The 20,229-nt window shown below is 32.1% G+C and overlaps 1 long non-coding RNA gene across 1 annotated transcript; it reads left to right on the top strand.

Annotated features, from left to right (window-relative positions):
• Window positions 1-10,222: 10,222 nt before the first annotated feature.
• On the top strand, window positions 10,223-14,399 carry LOC143047854 (uncharacterized). Its single transcript, XR_012969679.1, has 3 exons — window positions 10,223-10,365; window positions 11,946-12,017; window positions 14,126-14,399. It is a non-coding gene; the product is annotated as an uncharacterized LOC143047854 (long non-coding RNA).
• Window positions 14,400-20,229: the final 5,830 nt, after the last annotated feature.

Raw genomic sequence — 20,229 nt, 5'->3', positions numbered from 1 at the left:
TACCACATAACTTGGGAGATTTGTTTAAAAGCATAACATAAATAGCAAACTGTACACTAACTAGATCCGATCATTGTCTCAAAATATGTCCATCTCTATTTATTCCTAATTATTTAAACACTTGCCTTATTATTTACATTTATATTTAGAATCCCTGGTCTGGTCTAAATGAACCTTGATAAATATAACGATAGCAACAAGAAAAGAGAAAAATATATGCAGGGTATATGTCTATGAATCATTAAACCGTCGAAACTCCCCTTTCCCACAATTCTCTTGAAGCATTTAAAGCACCAAGATGTACATTAAGAATAAATTTAACTATCAGAAGTAGTAGATTTGGAAAGAAAAAATTTAATAAACGAGAGACGTATATGTCAAATATGTCATGCATGTTATCATTAGCTAATTGATACATTAACTTGAATATCCGTTCAAAGTTTATGTTTAGCTCATCAAAAGAAAGAAAATCAATCCGTGTTGAAAACAGACATGTTAAATGAAAATATTTTTGATTGAATTCAAAGCAATTTTTCTTATCCGCCTTTTTTTATTGCTTGTGTTTGAGATTAATAGTCCAGGAATATTAAACTTATTATAGTTGGTCATTTTTATGCGTTAGCTTAAATCTGTTTATATGGTATTGGCTCTGGATTAAGACCAATTGATGACTAACAACTCGTTCATTTGGATATCCAAAACTGTGTTGTTTGATTCTCTTTCGTTTTCGTTTGCAAATACTTTAGATTTTTTTAAACTGTTTTCAAACATGTAAATCTTGTATTTTAGAATTATTGTCCTATGTAAGACACTATCAATGACCCTGATTTCTTATCTGGAGAATGTTAATACACATATACCATCGTAGTTCATACAATCGATTGTAGGTGTTAAAAATGTCATTGTCAACTGTAATGATTTTGTTAAACATAGTCCAAACTGGAATAGCAAATACAGAAAACCAGGACCATCACAAACGTCTTTTATTAAATGACCCAGATGTCATCAATTCGAGGATAGCAAATCTTGAGAAGTCTATGCAGGACATGGTTCGCCTAACCCAACAACAACAAACACAAAATACCAATATGCAGTCAACAATAACACAATTGCAAACAGAGTTAGCACAGGAAAAGGAAAAGGTTTCTAAAGCTTTGCTGAACGGTAGGATACTCTTTTCAATTTTGTACATTTTTTAAATCAAGACATTAGACACAGCAGAACATTGACACATCCCACATATCGTTTTCAATTTAGATTCGCCAATTTGAACACATTGACAGTATACAGAGGAAAACAATAGTGGTATGTTAAAATTAACAGATGCGTCACTAGCTTAAGTTACGTCCATCATTTGTATTATATAATTATTGCAAGAATAAAATGAAATATTGTAGCAGACATTAAATGGATGTCAAAATGGCCATGCTAAATATCCTCAATTGGGTTTTTTTAAAAGGGTTTAAGTCCTTTAAAAAATTTCTCAACATTTTCAAAATCGAAATAACCTTGCATTCACCTATCTCAACAACAGTGTAAATATATATATTAAAAAAAGGAGATGCGGAATGATTGCCAATGAGACAAATATGTTCAAACGATATAAATGTAAGCAGTTATAGGCAATCGTACGGTTTTATTTATGAGAACAACACATACCGTATAGTCCGCTTTAAAGGTCTCTGGCATGACAAATGAATGCAACAGTAGTATATGAAGTAAAAATATGAAGAAATTGAGAAATACACGACATAACTTAAGGGCATACGATACAGTTTTGATCCCGTATTTACATTTTGATAAAAATTTCCATATAGACTATTTTTTACCTGGTTAAATCAAATATGTAATAAAAATATACCTTCATGTGCTTCTTTTTGATTAAAATGAGGTCGAAATTTTTTATATTTGCACAAAATTCGGATTTGTGGCCGTATTTTCCCTTTCGAAAGAGAGACAACTTTTTTGTTTTAAAAGATAAACACAAATTGTTTTTTGTTAAATAATTTGTAATTTCTGTATTTTATAAGTGTCCTAAAAATTTATACATATTTTATTCAGAACTAACTCATATTTATCAAATGTTCATGAGTGTTAAAAAAAACATCAGTTTTTGCTGTATAATTATTAAATTTTAAAAAATTGCGCCAATTACGTTTTCATGAAAATTGGCACACATAATCTTCTCGCGTAATCAAACCAAGTGGCATTTTAAAAAAGAGGGGTCCATGAACTCGTTTTCAAGTTAAATAAGTTTGAACGATAAAATCAGACGAAAACTGAATCTTTTCCCGATAAGTCATAGTTTGACGTCGTGAAAAAAACAATTTACGTTAGCAACGTCATTACCTCCCCTGTAACTGTATCGTATGCCCTTAAAGCAATACAAGTAACGAAAAACAAATACTCTTTGTAGACAGTTACACCAATGAGAACCACCTTTAGTTTAGACGTTAACAGTTTCTGTTCCTAGAGTGCTAGTCTTCGACTTGCATATACATGTACTAAATCACTATATTAGAACAGGAATGGACAAGACGGCACCTTTTAACATTACACTTTTATCATTACACAATGACACGTACATAATAATGCAGGTCGCATAATTCTGCTTTGCTATGATTGCTCATTATAGAGATGTTGAATACACATATATTGCATATAGTGTTAATCATTCCTTGAAAAAATATCTATTCAATTCTCTTATGGTATAATTTCCATATCTAAATGATTGTATTTTTTATTTCTTAAAAAGATCGGGGATCGACGTATATTCGGTGGGGACGTAAACAATGTAGCGGAGTAGATACAGAAATATTATACACAGGTAATTCTTGACACATACGAGAAATATGTGTAAGTGCCGACATTTTAAAAAGAAATACTTATAAGGGACGGCACTTTAAAAAGAGGAATGGTTGGGGAAAGAGTCATACCAACTGATCCAAAGCCTAATTCGTAGAATTGGGATTCCTCCTAAAATTTACGTAGGCATTACTGGTAAATAGCAAATACAAGTAATTTCTAGTATATTTATGGTCTTACAAAACAGAGAAACGCGAAACTATTTCAAAATAATGGGGAAAACAGATTTTGGAAAACACATGTACACTTCCCCAAGTAATTCATATATGACAGAGATCGGCGTATTCTGGTATACTTATTTTTACCGTTTTGTCCCGAGCTTATTTGAAACAGAGTTGTAGGTTGACGGTCGGACGACCTGATGTTTGGTTCAGCTGTTACATCGCAATAACTTTATAACTGTTTATAATGGACGTACATTTGACGTTTTTCACTTACTATTAGATCGAGGCTGAGCTCGAAAGGTATATCTCATTTAATTAAGAGATCCTAAAGTAAAATATTTTTTCTGGTTAGTCTATTCTCATATCGAGATATTGATTACAAATTTTAAAAACGACGCTATTTTTTCGGTGTTTGCCGTTGAACAGTATATACAATACATATGAAGTCCTAACTAAGATATGTAAGACAACTTTCAAATGTTGATGGCTGCCAGGCCAGATAAATATCGGAAGGACGTTCTTTGGTGGATTTATAATTCTTTCTTAATTGAATAAGAATACCTATTTATTAATTATTATATTTTTCTAAATTCAATAACCAAAAAGGGGACTTATGGTGTTTGTGTTATTTTGCCTTGAAACAAAATTAAACGTTAAAGAGGGACGAAAGATACCAGGGGGACAGTCAACCTCATAGATCGAAAATAAACTGACAACGCCATGGCTAAAAATAAAAAGACAAACTGACAAATAATAGTACAGAAGACACAACATAGAAAACTTAAGAGTAAGCAACACGAACCCCACCAAAAATTGGGTGTGACTTCAGTTTCTCCGGAAGGGTAAGCAGATCCTGCTCCACATGTGACACCCGTCATGTTGCTTATGAGATATCAAATCCGGTAAATAGTCTAATTCGGTAGGTCACATTTATGAAAGGGAAGGGGATTGTAGTTACGACGTAAGGAACATATCCGATATCATTTGTGAAACGGTTATTCCATAACGGTCAACCAACTCGTGATGGCGTCCGTAAAAATTACGTAACGATGATTTCAACTTCACCATTTGAAACTCTTGATGTAATAGCTTCCTTGTGAGTAACAACCCTCTATCAAGAAAATCATGATAGGAAATGCAAGCACGGGAATATCGTATCAATTGGGAGATATATACACCGTATGCAGTTGCTGCTGGAATGTTGCTACTTAGAAATGACTTAAGGGCATACGATACAGGTTTGATCCCGTATTTACATTTTGATAAAAATTTCCATATAGACTATTTTTTACCTGATTAAATATGTTATAAATAATATACCTTCATGTGCTACTATTTGAGTAAAATGAGGTCGAAATTTTGTATATTTGATCAAAATTCAAATTTGTGGCCGTATTTTTTTTTTCGAAAGAAAGACATAACTTTCTTGTTTTAAAAGATAAACACAAATTGTTTTTTGTTAAATAATTTGTAATTTCTGTATTTTATAAGTATTCTAAAAATTTATACATTTTATATTCAGAAATATCTCATATTTATCAAATGTTCATTCGAGCTTCGCTTTCACCCCATATGGAATTTACTGACCCCATATATACCGTATTAGGTCACTAGCACACTATGTAACTAATAATAATCATCATTTAAAACACAAAACATGTTATATTTTACTGATATGTATATTGTATCGATGGTTTAATCACAACATTAAAAGGATTTTTGCAAAAAATGACAATATGTAGAACATCTCTCTTTCCGCCACAAAGCAATGAATTATTCCAGGTATAAAATATGCATATATGCAAATATGTAAGGAAAACTTTTTCATTTTATTTCTTCCGTACTAGTATGAAACAATATAAAATATACTAGATGCTTCATAAGTTTTGCAGCAGGCCAAGAGTATTTAGATTCTTATCATTATGGTGGACCAGCTAATATGCTTTGCCTCCCAAACAATCCAGAACTTAGCAATAGAACAGCACCCAGTAACAGCTTATTGGTAGGAACGGAGTACCGAGATGGAAACTTCTTTGGTTATGGTGCAGAATTTGAAGATGTCCCATGTGCACTTTGTAGAAGCGCAAAAACTACAACATCCATAATGATACCTGGAAGAATATCGTGTGATAGCGGCTGGAAACTAGAATTTCAGGGTATATTGGCATCAGGGGCCTCCTTTTATAAACCATCGACGTACATCTGCCTTGACGGTAATCCAGAATTTCTACAAGATGGACAAGATAACAAAGCTGGTCATTTACTGTATGCTACCCGGACTAAGTGTGGAGCTTTGGCCTGTCCTCCTTATGTTGACAACATGGCTATAAACTGTGTTGTTTGCTCTAAATAAAGCATAGGAAGAAATCATGGAGCGTACATTTATTTAAATGCCATTTTTAAATAATGAATTATATAAAAAGAAAAAAATACTTCCCTTTTTTTCAAGAGACACGTGGTTTTTTTGCTTTTGATACACATTCTTCTACTCTTGGAACCAAACTTTAAGAAAGAAAAGAGAAAGATCTAGATAAAGATAAACGAAAATCAGAATCAGAATTATTTTATCAATTAAAAACATAGAAAGGCCGAATCAATTTTTAACATCTAATAACATTAACGGTACCAATTTTCCTGCACCAGATGCGCATTTCGACAATACATATCACTTCAGTAATGCTCATGGCCAAAATATTTGAAATCCAAAGCTTATATAAAAGATGAAGAGCTATAATTCAAAAGGTCCAAAAAGTATAGCCAAATCCGTGAAATTATCCGAGCTTTCATTCCTTAATTTATAATAATTTCTAACATTTTACATTGTAACAGCAAACTTAATAGTCCGAGATTACTCTGACGTCCAACGGCTGTTTTGCCAGACAAGCTGGGGCCGTGGGACGTCAGAGCTCGTCCCATATCAAAAAGTGGATATTTGCCCACCCAAAATAGATGCGCTGCTTCGTCGCTTCTGGTGCCGACTGACGGCCTTGGAATTATATAAATCGGGCATCAATCTGTTCATTTTTCATTTATCTTTTCATTTATGTAAGTTTCACCTACCTGCCAACCTTTATTTTCAATATTTTAACAGTTTTCACAGAGACCCATCGATTTCTGCATTTTGCCTTTCATTCTCAAAGATTATCACGTGACCACGAGAAAACAGTGATGATTTATGCAAATGATGACAATGTTTGATGACAAAAGTTGAGTCATCATGCATAATGTAACACCTCGTTCATTTACGATGCAAGTTATCTAAATGTCCGAGAGCTTCCGATTGTTCTCGTGGTCGGAACTAAATGCTTAATACCGATCTCCTGTAAAGGAGGTGAAAAATCGTGGTTGGCTACTAAATGTTAAACATCGATCTCCTACAAAGGAGATGAAAAAATATATATATTTGCATATTTCAGTCTCGAGGCCACGAACTCTCTCGTAACTTGGACGTCCATTTGAAAGTGAAAGTCAAAATGCAGAAATCGATGGGTCTCTGTGAAAACTGTTAAAATATGGAAAAATAAAGGTTGGCAGGTAGGTGAAACTTACATAGATGAAAAGATAAATGAAAAATGAACAGATTGATGCCCGATTTATATAATTCCAAAGCCGTCAGTCGGCACCAGAAGCGACGAAGCAGCGCATCTATTTTGGGTGGGCAAATATCCACTTTTTGATATGGGACGAGCTCTGAGGTCCCACGGCCCCAGCTTGTCTGGCAAAACAGCCGTTGGACGTCAGAGTAATCTCGGACTACAAACTTAAATAACACAAAAAATCCGTAAATTTTGCAAATCCATAGCTCAATACAGAAACAAGTCAAAGTAATCAAAATTAAAATAATAATGCACAGAATCCAGATGTGCTTTTGTATGCATCGTACTCCTTTACACATAACGATAATTAAAACTCAGAAAAAAACTTTGATCATATTCGCCATTTATACCATATACATAAATGAATTTGTGTTTAATATATGTTTTATATCTTAACATGTTTTGCTACTGTAGGAATGAAAATGCACATTCCCCGTTTCTATTATCTAGTCTATAAATAAAAAACTTTGCATATAAAAGTAATTTATGTGCTTCAGTCAATCGACAAGTAATAATAATGAGCATAGTGTAGTTAATATAATAATAATTATTCAGAACTTAAATCATTTCTCGATTCATAATTTGTAAATCATGTAATCAAGTTGTATGAAATTAGACCATAGAAACTGCTTTTGTGAACTTGCAATTATTCCCAAAAATTAAGGTAAATTCAGAAATGCGCTCTGATCTCATTTTCTTTACGGTTCATCATAAATTTTTGGCTAATATGGCCTTATTTGCCATACACATTTTACTCTGAGTACAGACACATTTGTGCACCTGGAAGAGTTTTAATCCATGGGTGGAACTAGATAATTTAAGTTTAAATGCTTTTTATGTTTCCGAAAATAACAAAGTTTTCTGGATGTTGCTTTTCATTTTTTTTTTTCATTCCTGCAGAAGGTTAAAACACTAAGTTGGGGAAAGGGATTGAGAAGTTCCCCTCATATAATAAATGTTGTGAGTAGTATTGGTTTAACTGAACAACTGATTGATAATAGACATCGACAACCAATAGGTGATTTAAACTGAGTTGACTGTATAAAACGAAACTCATGTGTTTTAATAGTTTATATTGCTATTTTCTGCAGACTGGAAAAAATTCACATCAAAATCAGGTAGGTTTTTCATTTTCTGAAACATAGACTACATATTAATGTTATATATCTATGTCCTGCTTTGCCTTAAAACTTTCCAAGATGCATCAGTTTGTCAATACTCATAGAAGATTTTGTTGTGTTAACACGCGTTCGGCCATATTTTTCAATTCCTTTTGATGAACCTTACCGTTCATAGTTTGATACTGCTGCTTGAGAATAAACACATGCCGATGGTTTCATCAATTCAGTAGTCTGTGCTTCGGTACCAACATGATTTTAAATCATTCCTTCCTCACTTTGTCTTTATAAATTCAAATATCATTAAGAAATTGTATTTCTACTTCCTTGGGCAAAGTTGACTTCAGATTTCAACTTCTTGTATACTGATAAAATCTGTCTTTCAATTATTACGCTTTGAGCGCTCCTGATGACAGTAAATGGATACAAGCGCTTCACACGCGTACAATTTATGAAGTGGTTTTTTTCACATATATTTCAGCACTGGCCTAAACTGTCATAGTTTTTTTTTTTGTTTTATCAAAACTAGTCGGTTGATTTTCGCATTTGAATGGCTTTCATTTTGTTATGGATGACTACACGTTATCGGTTTAATTCCTTGCTGAATGCAATCTAGTCAATCACATGACTTATAAATTGTTGAATCATGAATGTATAATCATAAATAATAAGTAGCTTTAGATGGATGCAGATGTTCTTGTGTCGATAATTTGTGTCTTTCTATTGGTTGTTATGCATCGTGCTAATTTGGTGGGTCGGTCCATTACCAGTTGTTATTACGGTGTGTTCTTGTGTTGTGATGTTGCAGTGTGTAAAGTTTGGTGCTCGTGGGTTTGTTGTTGGTTGTCGTTGTATGCTATATGTTATGTTTGTTTTTCTATTGTTCTTTCGTCATAATCATGACTGTTACATTTTTCGTTTGAATTGTTTCCCTTTTTGTCAATTTTGGGCCTTTTATAGCTGACTATACGAAATGGCTCTTTCTGAGTGTTGAAGCCGGACGGTGACCTGTGGTTGTTTGAAGGGCATTTCGACTCTTTTGAGTTGTCGTTTAATTTGCATAATACCATATCTTCTTATTATAGATTTACTACATACAACCTTCAACAATAGACAAAGACATACGAAGTGTATATACTTTACCGAGCTCCACATAACCATGAATATAAAAGATAATGTGGACACAAACGGTTCAAAGATATCTTCAGTCTTTAAAATTTGAAAGGTTTTATATCCAATAAAAGTATAAGAACAATTTTTACTTATAAATAATCTATCGCTTGTCTTTGAGTATAATTTCTCATAGATATAAAACATCATTGGATATTATAGTCATGAAACTCCAAATTTAAAAAAATAATGCACATGTCTTATAAGTAACTGGCTAGTTTTTTTTTATAATAAAACTGATGGAAATGAAATATCTTCTTTTTTTCACACGTTTTTTCAAAAAAATTCTTTAATTTATCAAAATTTAGAAGAAATTTACTTTCTTTGAATTATTGGCTTCCCAGACATGTTTTCCGTATGCAGTTACCTTAGCATGACCTTTCTCGTAAAAATCCGGTGATTGCAATACGCATCGCTCCGTCATCGAAATAAACTATATCTTATTGTACATGTTTTACGCATGCTAGTCTCAAAATACATGCTTATTTGATGATTGTATACTAAGGCGACAATCGGTAAACTTCGGCTTCAAAACACGACAATTAATTAACTGCCATATTTTCCCATCAAAACAGACCGAGTGAAATGTTTTTTTGACGATTAAACGTTATGGATGCATAAAATATGATAAAATCGATCACAGAAGACTAAGTTTATGATATACCGTGACATGCATTGGTTCGAGAAGTGCTTTGACATTATTTTGCTCAAGTCACTCGTTTCAATGACTTTAAAAGGTGTTACCTTGCAGCTGTTTTTACGATGCTGGGATCAAAACGTTATCAAAGGTACCAGGATTATAATTTAGTACGCCAGACGCGCGTTTCGTCTATATAAGACTCATCAGTGACGCTCATATCAAAATATTATAAAGCCAAACAAGTACAAAGTTGAAGAACATTGAGGATCTAAAATTCCAAAAAGTTGTGCCAAATACGGCTATGGTAATCTATGCCTGGGATAAGAAAATCCTTAGTGTTTTGAAAAATTCAAAGTTTTCTAACGGGTGACTTCTTAAAGTGATCATTTTAGATTTGTTACATTCTCCAAACCTTTTAAACTTCAAAATACTATATTTAAATGGAGGGCCTTGTATCAAGAACAATTGTTCATATGTAATGCACAATCAGTGACCCTACTTAATTTTGATTTCTTATCTTGAGATTGTTGTTACATAAAGTACTGTCACAGTTCATACATATACGTATTCGTTTCCATTTTGAATGATGACATATTTAACCGCCGTTCTGTCTTTGCTGTACATAGTCTTAACTGGAATTGTGAGTGCAGAAGAACAGGACCGTCACACACGTCTTCTACTGAATGATCCAGATGTTATAAATTCGAGGTTGGTTAATCTAGAGAAATCAATGCAGGACGTGGTTCGCTTAACCCAAGAAGTACATACAATGAAGTCAACCATAGGACAATTGCAAACAGCTTTGTTGCATGGTAAGTATGCATTTGCTACGCCAAAGTCAAGAACCTCATATAAATGTATCTTTTGGGTTTGGGTTGAGTTACTGTCACAATTCTCATTAATTTAGACTCGTATTCAGTTTTTTTCCTCAAATTCGTTATCGTGAATATTCACAATCAGAGAAGTAATTAAGAAAAAAACATATTAATACTGTAAGTAGTTTCTGTTCTTTAATTTGTACCATTCGAGTTGCAGATCATAAGTCACATTATGGAGTAAATGAAGACTAGTCCGTCGGATGAGGACGTTAAATCCTGAGTCACGTGTCCAGGGAGCAACATGCTTTTTGCACGTTAAAGATCCTTATCACCAAGCTCTTTTTGGGTGGTCCATAAGTGACTGGTTGTTTGGACAAGTTATTTTATACTATTTTGTTCTGATATATTCTTCTGTGGTATATAATTAAACTGTTTGCTAATTGGGTTTTCATGGTCTAACTGTTGTCTGAAAAAGGTTAGTATTCATACTTAGAATAGTTCAACCTTTTTCAATTAATGTTTTGTAGTGTTTCATTTTATGTCGTTATGTTACACCATTGTCTCGTGTTAAGGTGAATGTTGGCGCCAGATAAAACGTTCAGACCTGCTGCATTTGTTTGCACATGTCCTTAGTTCATAGGTTGTCAGGTTTTTTACGTGGTTCATAAGTTTTCTCGTTTCTCGTTCTTATATAGATTATACCGTTGGTTTTCCTTTTGAATGGTTTTACACAAGTCATTTTAGGGGCACTTTATAGCTCGCTGCTCGGTGTTAGCCAAGGCACCGCTTAGAAGGCCGTACTTTGACTTATAATGGTTAACTTTTACAAATTGTGACTTGGAAGGAGAGTTGTCTCATTTGCACTCATACCACATCATCTAATTTCTATGGACACTCTAGACGACATCTTTTATAATTAATGAAGAGTTTTTACATAGTGCAAGCCTTCTTAATTCATAATATATAAAAGTAAATAAATCATTAATGTGACTATGATCTTCTGAATAAATGTAAAGGTTAATTATTGTTAACGCGCTTATGGTCAGTAACGGTCCGGTCCAAAGGAATAAAAGCTATGTATTCTATCTTGTAGAAGAGTAGAATTAATAATTTATCTATTGCATGTCAACTAGATCTCTTTGATAAGGCTGGTGTATCTATTTTGTAATAATGGTCAGAGATTTGGGGTTTTGAAAACTTTGACTTGTTAGAATATTTTGTAAAGCCATTTTACATTTGAAGCAATCAACCAAAGACTGTCTAATTTATGCTGAACTAGACAGACTCCAATTATTTTTTTTATGCAAAAGTTCGTATGATAAATTTTTGGGGCAGAATTATAAACGGTAAAGAGTGTAAAATTTCTTATGTTCTTTATAAATTATTAATTATAAATTTAAATAACTATGGTTTTGAAAGTAAAGGGTTGATTTATATAAAAAAAAAAGCTTTAATTAAATAATCATGGATTGTCTAATATTTGGAATATGCAGTTTGCTGACAATTTATATTCTTTATCGAAATCTATTGCGTTTTATTGAAATTTTCGGACCTTATGATTATTTTTATTTAAGACAGGGGGTCGACGTATATTCGCTGGGGACGTAAACAATGTAGCGGTGTCAATACAGAGATGCTTTACACAGGTACTTAATTATTTTATAGTAGAATTGGAAATTAATAGTTTAACTATATAACATAACATAACAAATTATTGTATTTTACATATTGTAACATTTACAAATAATACGGAATAGAAATTCGACATATGCAACTAAGTACAACGAACTCTTTTAACATCGATCAGGTTAGCAATACATTATGTGTGCACACACTAAATGAGCTCATTTGTTTTTAAAAAAATTCATGCAAATCTGATTAAATAGAAAAACTAGTATTGCAAAAGAAGTTTAAGAAAACAACGATTGTGTTCTTCTTTGAACTGAAAATTTTTAATGAAAGAAACTTGCAATTGTCAACAACATTTTTTTTTGTCCAAAGATTTTAATGGCAGGATCTTGAACAAAGCATTTTTCCAAAAAATAACAATGCTTATTTTTAACACTTGATAAAGATAAAAGAATATCTTATCATTGTGGTCATTCATGCATAGTTACTTAAAACACGGGAAAAGTATGTACATGTACACTGTTCTATGAAAATATGAAGGTATATTCAAGCAATTTGATTGGACAAGAAGTTGTAAGTATGTGCTAAAATAGGAGTACTTGTAGTTAGATTATATGATATCAATATATGTGATGAAACAACTTGAAAGGAATTATTATTTTTCTTGACCAACAAACCATGCTAATCAAAAGATTTGATAAAAATAACAATTTGGTTAACATAAAATAAAAAGCAATTTATTACCAAACAGATTATCAATGAAAGTCCAGAAATGCCCGAATAAAAAAAAAATCTTTTTGAACACACCTGTAGTTCGAAAAAAAGATGCAAAATTTTCACAAAGTCAGCGTTATTAAGGAACAATGAAAACCACTGTGTGTATATAGTTTGACGAAATATAAAAATAAATGATGAAAATATATATTTCAAACACATAACAAGACTAAACACAATTTGTTCAGAAGCCGTCATTACTTTTTTTTTTATTTGTAAAGCATAACATCAAATAATTTTTTTCATTTTCTGGACGACTTAATTTCAGATGGCGATTGACCCGATTGGTGATCAAACTAGCTTATTAACGATTATTTTAAAAATAAAATAAAGAGTTGTTGTATGATTGCCAATGACAAAAAAGATCATTTGTAACGCTTTTTACGTATAATGTATCTAATTTCACGGAATCTGAGATGCTTCAATGTCAAATCTTTATATGAGACCCAAACGTAAAAACCACAATCAAAGCTCCAAATCCTTATTCGGAAGTTTATGAGATACCACGTCGATCCCTTACACATTGAAGACAGCAAACAATTACATACTACCTGCTGAAATGAATGCGACCATTCCCGAGGGAAATTACAGTTTTAGAACAACTGTGTAGCCTGCGACTATCGTAAAGATTTTAAAACTGATTGCTTTCAACCCCAAACTTCCACTTAATCCTATTGGTTTACTGACTGCCTACGTACTTCTCAGCTTGTAAATTCTTCTTAAAGATCTTTTGATTGTTTATATTTATGATTATTTACGCATTAACAGCCACAAAAATCATTCTGGCGTTAGGGGGTCGTTTAACAAGCTTGACTATCAACAAGGGTTCAACTCTCGCACGAAGTAAAACAAAATAGTAAAAAAAAAAATAGTAGAAAAACAAATAACTCAAAGTATAGACCTTATAGAGTTTCACAGTTTAAAGCCAATGATTATAAGTTAAATACATCATGTCAAAATGCGGGTTTGTCTTTATTTATTTGAAGATGTCTTATCTTCTGTATATTCATACATTTGATCAATATTTGTCACACATAAATGTATGTCACACTAATAAGGTCTTATAATGATAAGCATTACTTATATAACATTTATGTCGTCTTTTCACCTTGAAACAATTTTAAATATTTACAAAATTTTCAATGCCAAAAATTAATTTTATACAGATTCTGTATGTATCAATAATACCAAGATGATTATAATGTTTCTTACTTAATTGCAAATATATGTAATCGTATAAAGTATAAACGTAATGTATAAATGTGAAAGTATGTTATTCGATCAGGAAACAGTTTTACGCCGTATCTTTATTATATTAACGACGTTCAAAGTATATCTACTATGTTTTTAGGTTTTGCAGCAGGCTCAGAATATGCTCATTCCTCTTCTTATGGCGGTCCAGCTAATATGCTTTGCCTCCCAAAAAATCCCGAAATAAGCAACAGAACAACACCAGGAAACAGCATATTGGTTGGAACAGAGTACCGAGATGGAAACTTCTTTGTTAATGGTGCAGCCTATGAGGATGTTCCATGTGCACTATGTAGAAGCGTAAACACTTCATCATCTATAATGATACCTGGAAGGGAATCATGTGATGGCGGGTGGAAAATTGAATATAACGGAATATTGGCATCAGGGGCCTATGGCCACAAAGCATCATCCTATATCTGCATTGATAGTCACCCAGAATTTTTACAAGCTGGAGAAGATAGCAAAAATGGTCATTTATTGTATGCTACCCGTACAAAGTGTGGATCTTTGGCATGTCCTCCTTATGTTAACAATATGGCTATTAATTGTGTCATTTGCTCTAAATAAAATATGGCAATGATTGTTTCTGTTTTCATCATGATCATATATTGCATATTCTGGATATAGCAGTGTATTAAATCGTAGCTCTTATGAACACTCTTTCTTTTCTTTAAAATGAGTGCGCGAGATTTTAATGTTGGACGGATAGCATCGATATGGAAAATTACATTTTGGTTCATTTATACATCTTCATAAAAAGAGGAGAAGAGTTTATATCGCTAACATGGAGCCTATAGCTATGACCAAAAATTGTCTGCCTTCAAAACATAAAACCATAACATGATTTACAAACATACTAAACATAACACATGTCAATTTTGTTTAATATATTGATCCATTAATTTCAGAAATGAAGATATTTTAAACAAAATTTCAACATATTACCCGGAAACACCTGTCCTCTCACTTTGACTTCTTGCACTTGATATTTGCTATTCCTTCAAAATAAATTTAATGTGGTATTGAAAATAATTCAAACAGGTAAAAAACATTGACATATAGAGGGAAATTGGTAACTCGCATGGACGAAATTACACCTAAGTTGTATATATGACTATGTTATATTATAGACATTCATCCTCACACAATGCATTTCAATTTCATTATAATTCGCATAACCGGAGACGTAAAAAAAAGTCTGTAACAGAAGGATGTAATAAGTTTGATCAGTTCATAATCAATACATGTAGAAATCTTAATAATTTACCGCTCTGAACTCATACTATTCATACAAATGTATGTTCATATTTTAAAAGCATTGGGTTGATACAGCTGCTGGTGGTATATCGGTCCGCATTTGATTGGTGATAGCTTTTCTTACCATATCAGCGCTTTATCGTAAATTGGCAAGAAACTATTAACAAACATATTTCCAATTTCCTCGGGCTATAAAAAAGAGGTGAAAAATAGCAGAGGGACTTTCAAACTCATAAGTCTAAAATAAACTAGCAAGGCCATGGTTAAAAAAGAAACAGACCAAGAAGCAAACAATAGTACAAAATACACAACATAGAAAACTAAAGACTGAGAAACTGAAACCCGACCATATCTCAGGGTGATCCCAGGTGCTCCTGAAGGGTAATCAGATCTTGTCCAACATATTAATCTCAGATTGATTTTGATTATTATGCTTATGCTGCATGGTCTGTTTTGTCATATATTAAACTCTTCACCTGATTTGGTACTGATAAAAGCTCGTTTTTCAAGGCTTTGAGCGTTTCTGATAAAGGTAAATGCAGATAACCGCTTCAAACGCATACAATTTATGAACTGTTTTTCGCATATTTTAAGCACTGGCTTTATGCCGCTGCTGAATGATTATCAATCCCAGATGATATCGTCAGCTCATTGGTCAGTGTGACAGTTCAAATATGATTTAAAGAAAACATTTCTTCAGTGTTCGTCTATACCTTGATAAACTATTAAGAAACTAAAATTTTAAGTCCAATTATTTTAAACCAAAGAAGTGAATAATAATAATTACTATTTTTGTACAAATATGTTACCGATTTTTTTCTGAGCATCCTTTTTTGGTATGTTGCAAAAAACGTTTTGGATTTATGCCTATTTTACCAAGTACATGTAGGATTCAAATGCATTAGAAACATCTAAAACTTGAAATTTGAAGATTGAATTATTAAAACCAGAAATGTCGTTATGTTTGACAAACATTTAAAAAAAAAATTATCGGCTAACATTTACATTTGTTGTAGACAGTCAAGCTACTTTAAACAGCATAATTATAGTCTATTTATTTTGTAAGGAAAAAAAATGAATTAAGTGGAGTCAACGAGAAAAAGACGTTTGAATTGAGAACTCTTACTATTTAGTACAGTTTGGATGGCATTTTCTTTTATAGAATTTTGTGGGTTTTTTTTCTCACAGGAAATTAAATCAGTTGAAGCTATGATATGTATGCCAGTTAAATGATAAAACACAAAATGCATTTACCATTTAAATTTCTGTTTTATTATTTATAAGCATGCCCAAGTTAAATAATTAGAGATTGCAAAATTTTGGCATTTTACCAAATTCACTGCCAATTTTAAAATGCCGTAGTACCCAAGAAAAAAACTTTTCAATCATAAGACTTATTGCAATAAAATTTTAAATCTGATTATGAAATTAGGGATTATTTGGGTTTTTTTTTTTAAATGCTTGTTAGATCAATGTAGTCAACAATACTTCCTTCTCAATTAAAACACAATTACGCGCGTACATGTTAACACTGTACGGGTTATATTAACAGGAATGTGCTCATTACACATAAACTATTCCAACATAGTTAAGAAAAACAACAACTGAAATATGGAAACTACATGTTCATCAGTTTTTAGGTCAATTTTGCTTTTAAAAGGAAAATCAAGTAATTCTCATATGCATTGAATATCGTTCAAGCCTCTGCGGTTTTCAATTATAATATTGAGTTTATTATTTTTCAGTTAAGGTGACAAAGAACCCTATTTTTCAGTGGTTGTCGTTTCTTGGTGTGGTTCATTAGAGTTTTTCGTTTCTCGTTTTTATTCAGATTAGAAAAAAGTTAAATCACAATAATACTTGTACCAAAAACTCCAAGGAAACGGAAAGTCCATTATCAAATGGCAAAATCATAAGCTCAAACACACCAAACGAATGGATAACAACTGTCATATTGCTGACTTGAAACTGGCATTTTCTTATGCATAAAAAGGCGGATAGAACCTTGTTTTATAGCGCTAAACCTCTCAATCGTACGACAGTTGTAGCAAATTCCATTAAATTGACAGCGACGCGTGAACAAAACAAACAGACATAATGAGTAAAGAAATCAAAATTAGGGATACAGCAGTCAACATCTTGTTATAATCTTAATCACAATAAAAACAATCAAATATTTAAGAAAAAAGCACAAAAGGCACATATCAAATTTAACAACCTCATTCATTGTTTAGACCGTTTGTTTTACTGTTTCAATGGTTTTACACTAGTCATTTTGGTCCTTTATAGCTTGCTGGTCAGTGTGAGCCAAGGCCCGGTGCTGAAACCGTACTTTGACGTTTAATTGCTAACTTTTTACTCATTGTTTCCTGGGAGAACATTGACCCTCATATCTTCTTATTTCTACTATCACAGTTTATCTTTACTGAGACTCACAATTGCAAAGAGATGATAAGAAGCAGATATCGGTATTAGTCTGTTGCATGTATGTATGATGAAAACTTCACTTAATATTCATGGGAAATTTACATGATACGATTATGAAAACCTTTATTATCCTTTTAAGATCAAAGAAAGCAATTATAGCTTATACTTGTTAAATTGAACGGAACAAATTTAAGAAGCATGTTATATCATAAAAAGAAAATAGATTAATGATGAAGTATAAACTCAAAACAAGTTCTTCTGTCTCATTTACACATTTTCATGTTTTACCAGTTTTTTCAAAACTTACACAAAAATGGCGATCTTACCGCTTATTTTCTTGTGGTCATTGTTTATAAATGCTTTATCTAGTTCAGTTGGATCTGAACCGGTATATTTGCTTACATGTTCAAAATTTTATTTTGAGGAAAATGTATTGGAAAATCTTGTTCGTTTGGAACATAAAACAGAAATATATGAGGAGAGTGCAAAACGATGGGATAATAAATTGTTTCTAAATTGGAAAAGATTGACGAAGTTTTAAAACAATCAAAAACGTTCACGGATTCAGTGCAAGCTGCTCAAAAACAGGAACAATTACGTATTAACGAATCATACAGCGAAATCGTTGATATTTCAGAAAACAGATGGAAAATGAAACTGAATTTAATGAATTGACTTGTGAATATATGTTTATTTATTTAAAATTCCACATTACTGACTGTACGTTAAAAGAGGCTGTATCTTTATCTTCTAAAAAAGGCCCAAATTTGTATACCCCACTAAGGGCATTGTCATTTTTTTTTCGGTCTGCTCGTTCATTCGTACGTCCGTTTGTAAGTCCGTACATCCGTATGTCTTGCATCATATTAAAGTTTTTGCTTAAAGTAGCTTTCGATGAAGTTCATGTTGGATCAATTTGAAACTTAGTACACAAGTTCCCTATGATAGGATCATTCTAAATGTTTTTTCCAAATTAGTTTTTTTAACCCAACTTTATGGTCCACATAACATCGAAAACGATAGTCCGGTCGGAGTATCTGTTGAGTTCAACTGTGCATTATGTTGACATATTGTTTTGATTATGCCAATTACACGTCACAGGTAAGCTTTTATCAAATAAAATAAAATGGTCTACTGATTTATTTTTCAGTTAGCCAGCGAGTGTGTTGATATCTGATATCTACAATAACACTTTATATCATTTACATTCGAAGTGCTTAACTGGAAATACCTTCATCTCGAACTCTCGAACCCAAAACATTTGAAAGCCTAAAATGTAGAGGTCATGAAGACGCAAAGAGCTTTATACCAAATGGGGATCTTAAAACGAAATGCCAAATTTATCGTAGGTTACTTTTCCACGAAGAAGTTATAACCGTCGTTTTTTGTTTTGTATTATTTATTAAGATTGTATTTATATAGTTCACGAGAATTTTACATATTCTCTCATTCAATCAAAACAACTCAATCAGAATATTTTTATTTCTGATCGATATCGAGATAATAGCACTTGAAGCAACACAGTTGGGGTATTATTTTATTTTTATGAAAGCTAGTTTTATATACGGTAATATCTGCCATCTTTTGCGCTTATAGTAAATATATTTTGACGGTGCCTTTAAGACCCTTTGTTAAAGTTGATGCATTCAATCTCTGTTCATGTAGATTTCCTCTTGACATTCAGATTCTGAGCATGTATTTTAAATGACAGCAGAATAAGGATGTCAGCCAAACTAGCTAGTGCTCGAAGGATTTATGTTATATTTCAATTGACTTCTAAATAAAGATTTCAAACTACTACTCGAAGGATAAATGCTGTATTTATAAGAGGAGTACCCCCTCTAATTTTGAGCAACAACATGTTCATCTTATAGAGCACCAGTGCATTCAAGAAGTACATATAAAATGTATGGTTCATCCAGAAACCTTCTGTTAAAACTGGGGCTAAACATAGATAGTCTTGTTTATAATTGAAATGTTTTACTTCAGTTTATTCGCATCAAATGCAAAATAATAACTTTTTGTAAGAGAGAATATTTCATCCATGCATTTTATAAATAAATAAATGATAAGAGGGAGAGCTACGACAATTTATAGTAATTCAATAAAATAAGATTAAAACAAATAGTAATAAACAAAAATATGTTTATATGCAGATATGTATGTGATAATTCCAAATAAATAGTTGGTTGTGGAAATTCTTGATTATCTAAGACACTAATAAATAGTGTTTTGATGAAGCCAATTATAATAATCTTTAAATAGATAGGCAACATTTTAATTGAATTATAACAGAATTTTGTAATTATTTTATAGTGTTGTGAATAAATTAGTAAGTGTTTTTCTTTTCTTTTCCATCAATGTATTATAAATAAAAATTCTTTCTAGTCTACTAGTTTAAGTACAATGAATAAAAGCAACAGTATGACTGGCTTTTAGCAATAAATCGGCACAACAAGAATTATAATAGCCCTTCCACTTGGAAGACTCACTTTTTATTATGCAATGTAACTTGTA

The sequence above is a fragment of the Mytilus galloprovincialis genome, chromosome 10 (assembly GCF_965363235.1).
Source record: "Mytilus galloprovincialis chromosome 10, xbMytGall1.hap1.1, whole genome shotgun sequence".
In the NCBI taxonomy this organism is placed as follows: domain Eukaryota; kingdom Metazoa; phylum Mollusca; class Bivalvia; order Mytilida; family Mytilidae; genus Mytilus; species Mytilus galloprovincialis.
This window is presented reverse-complemented; position numbering and strand designations above follow the sequence as displayed.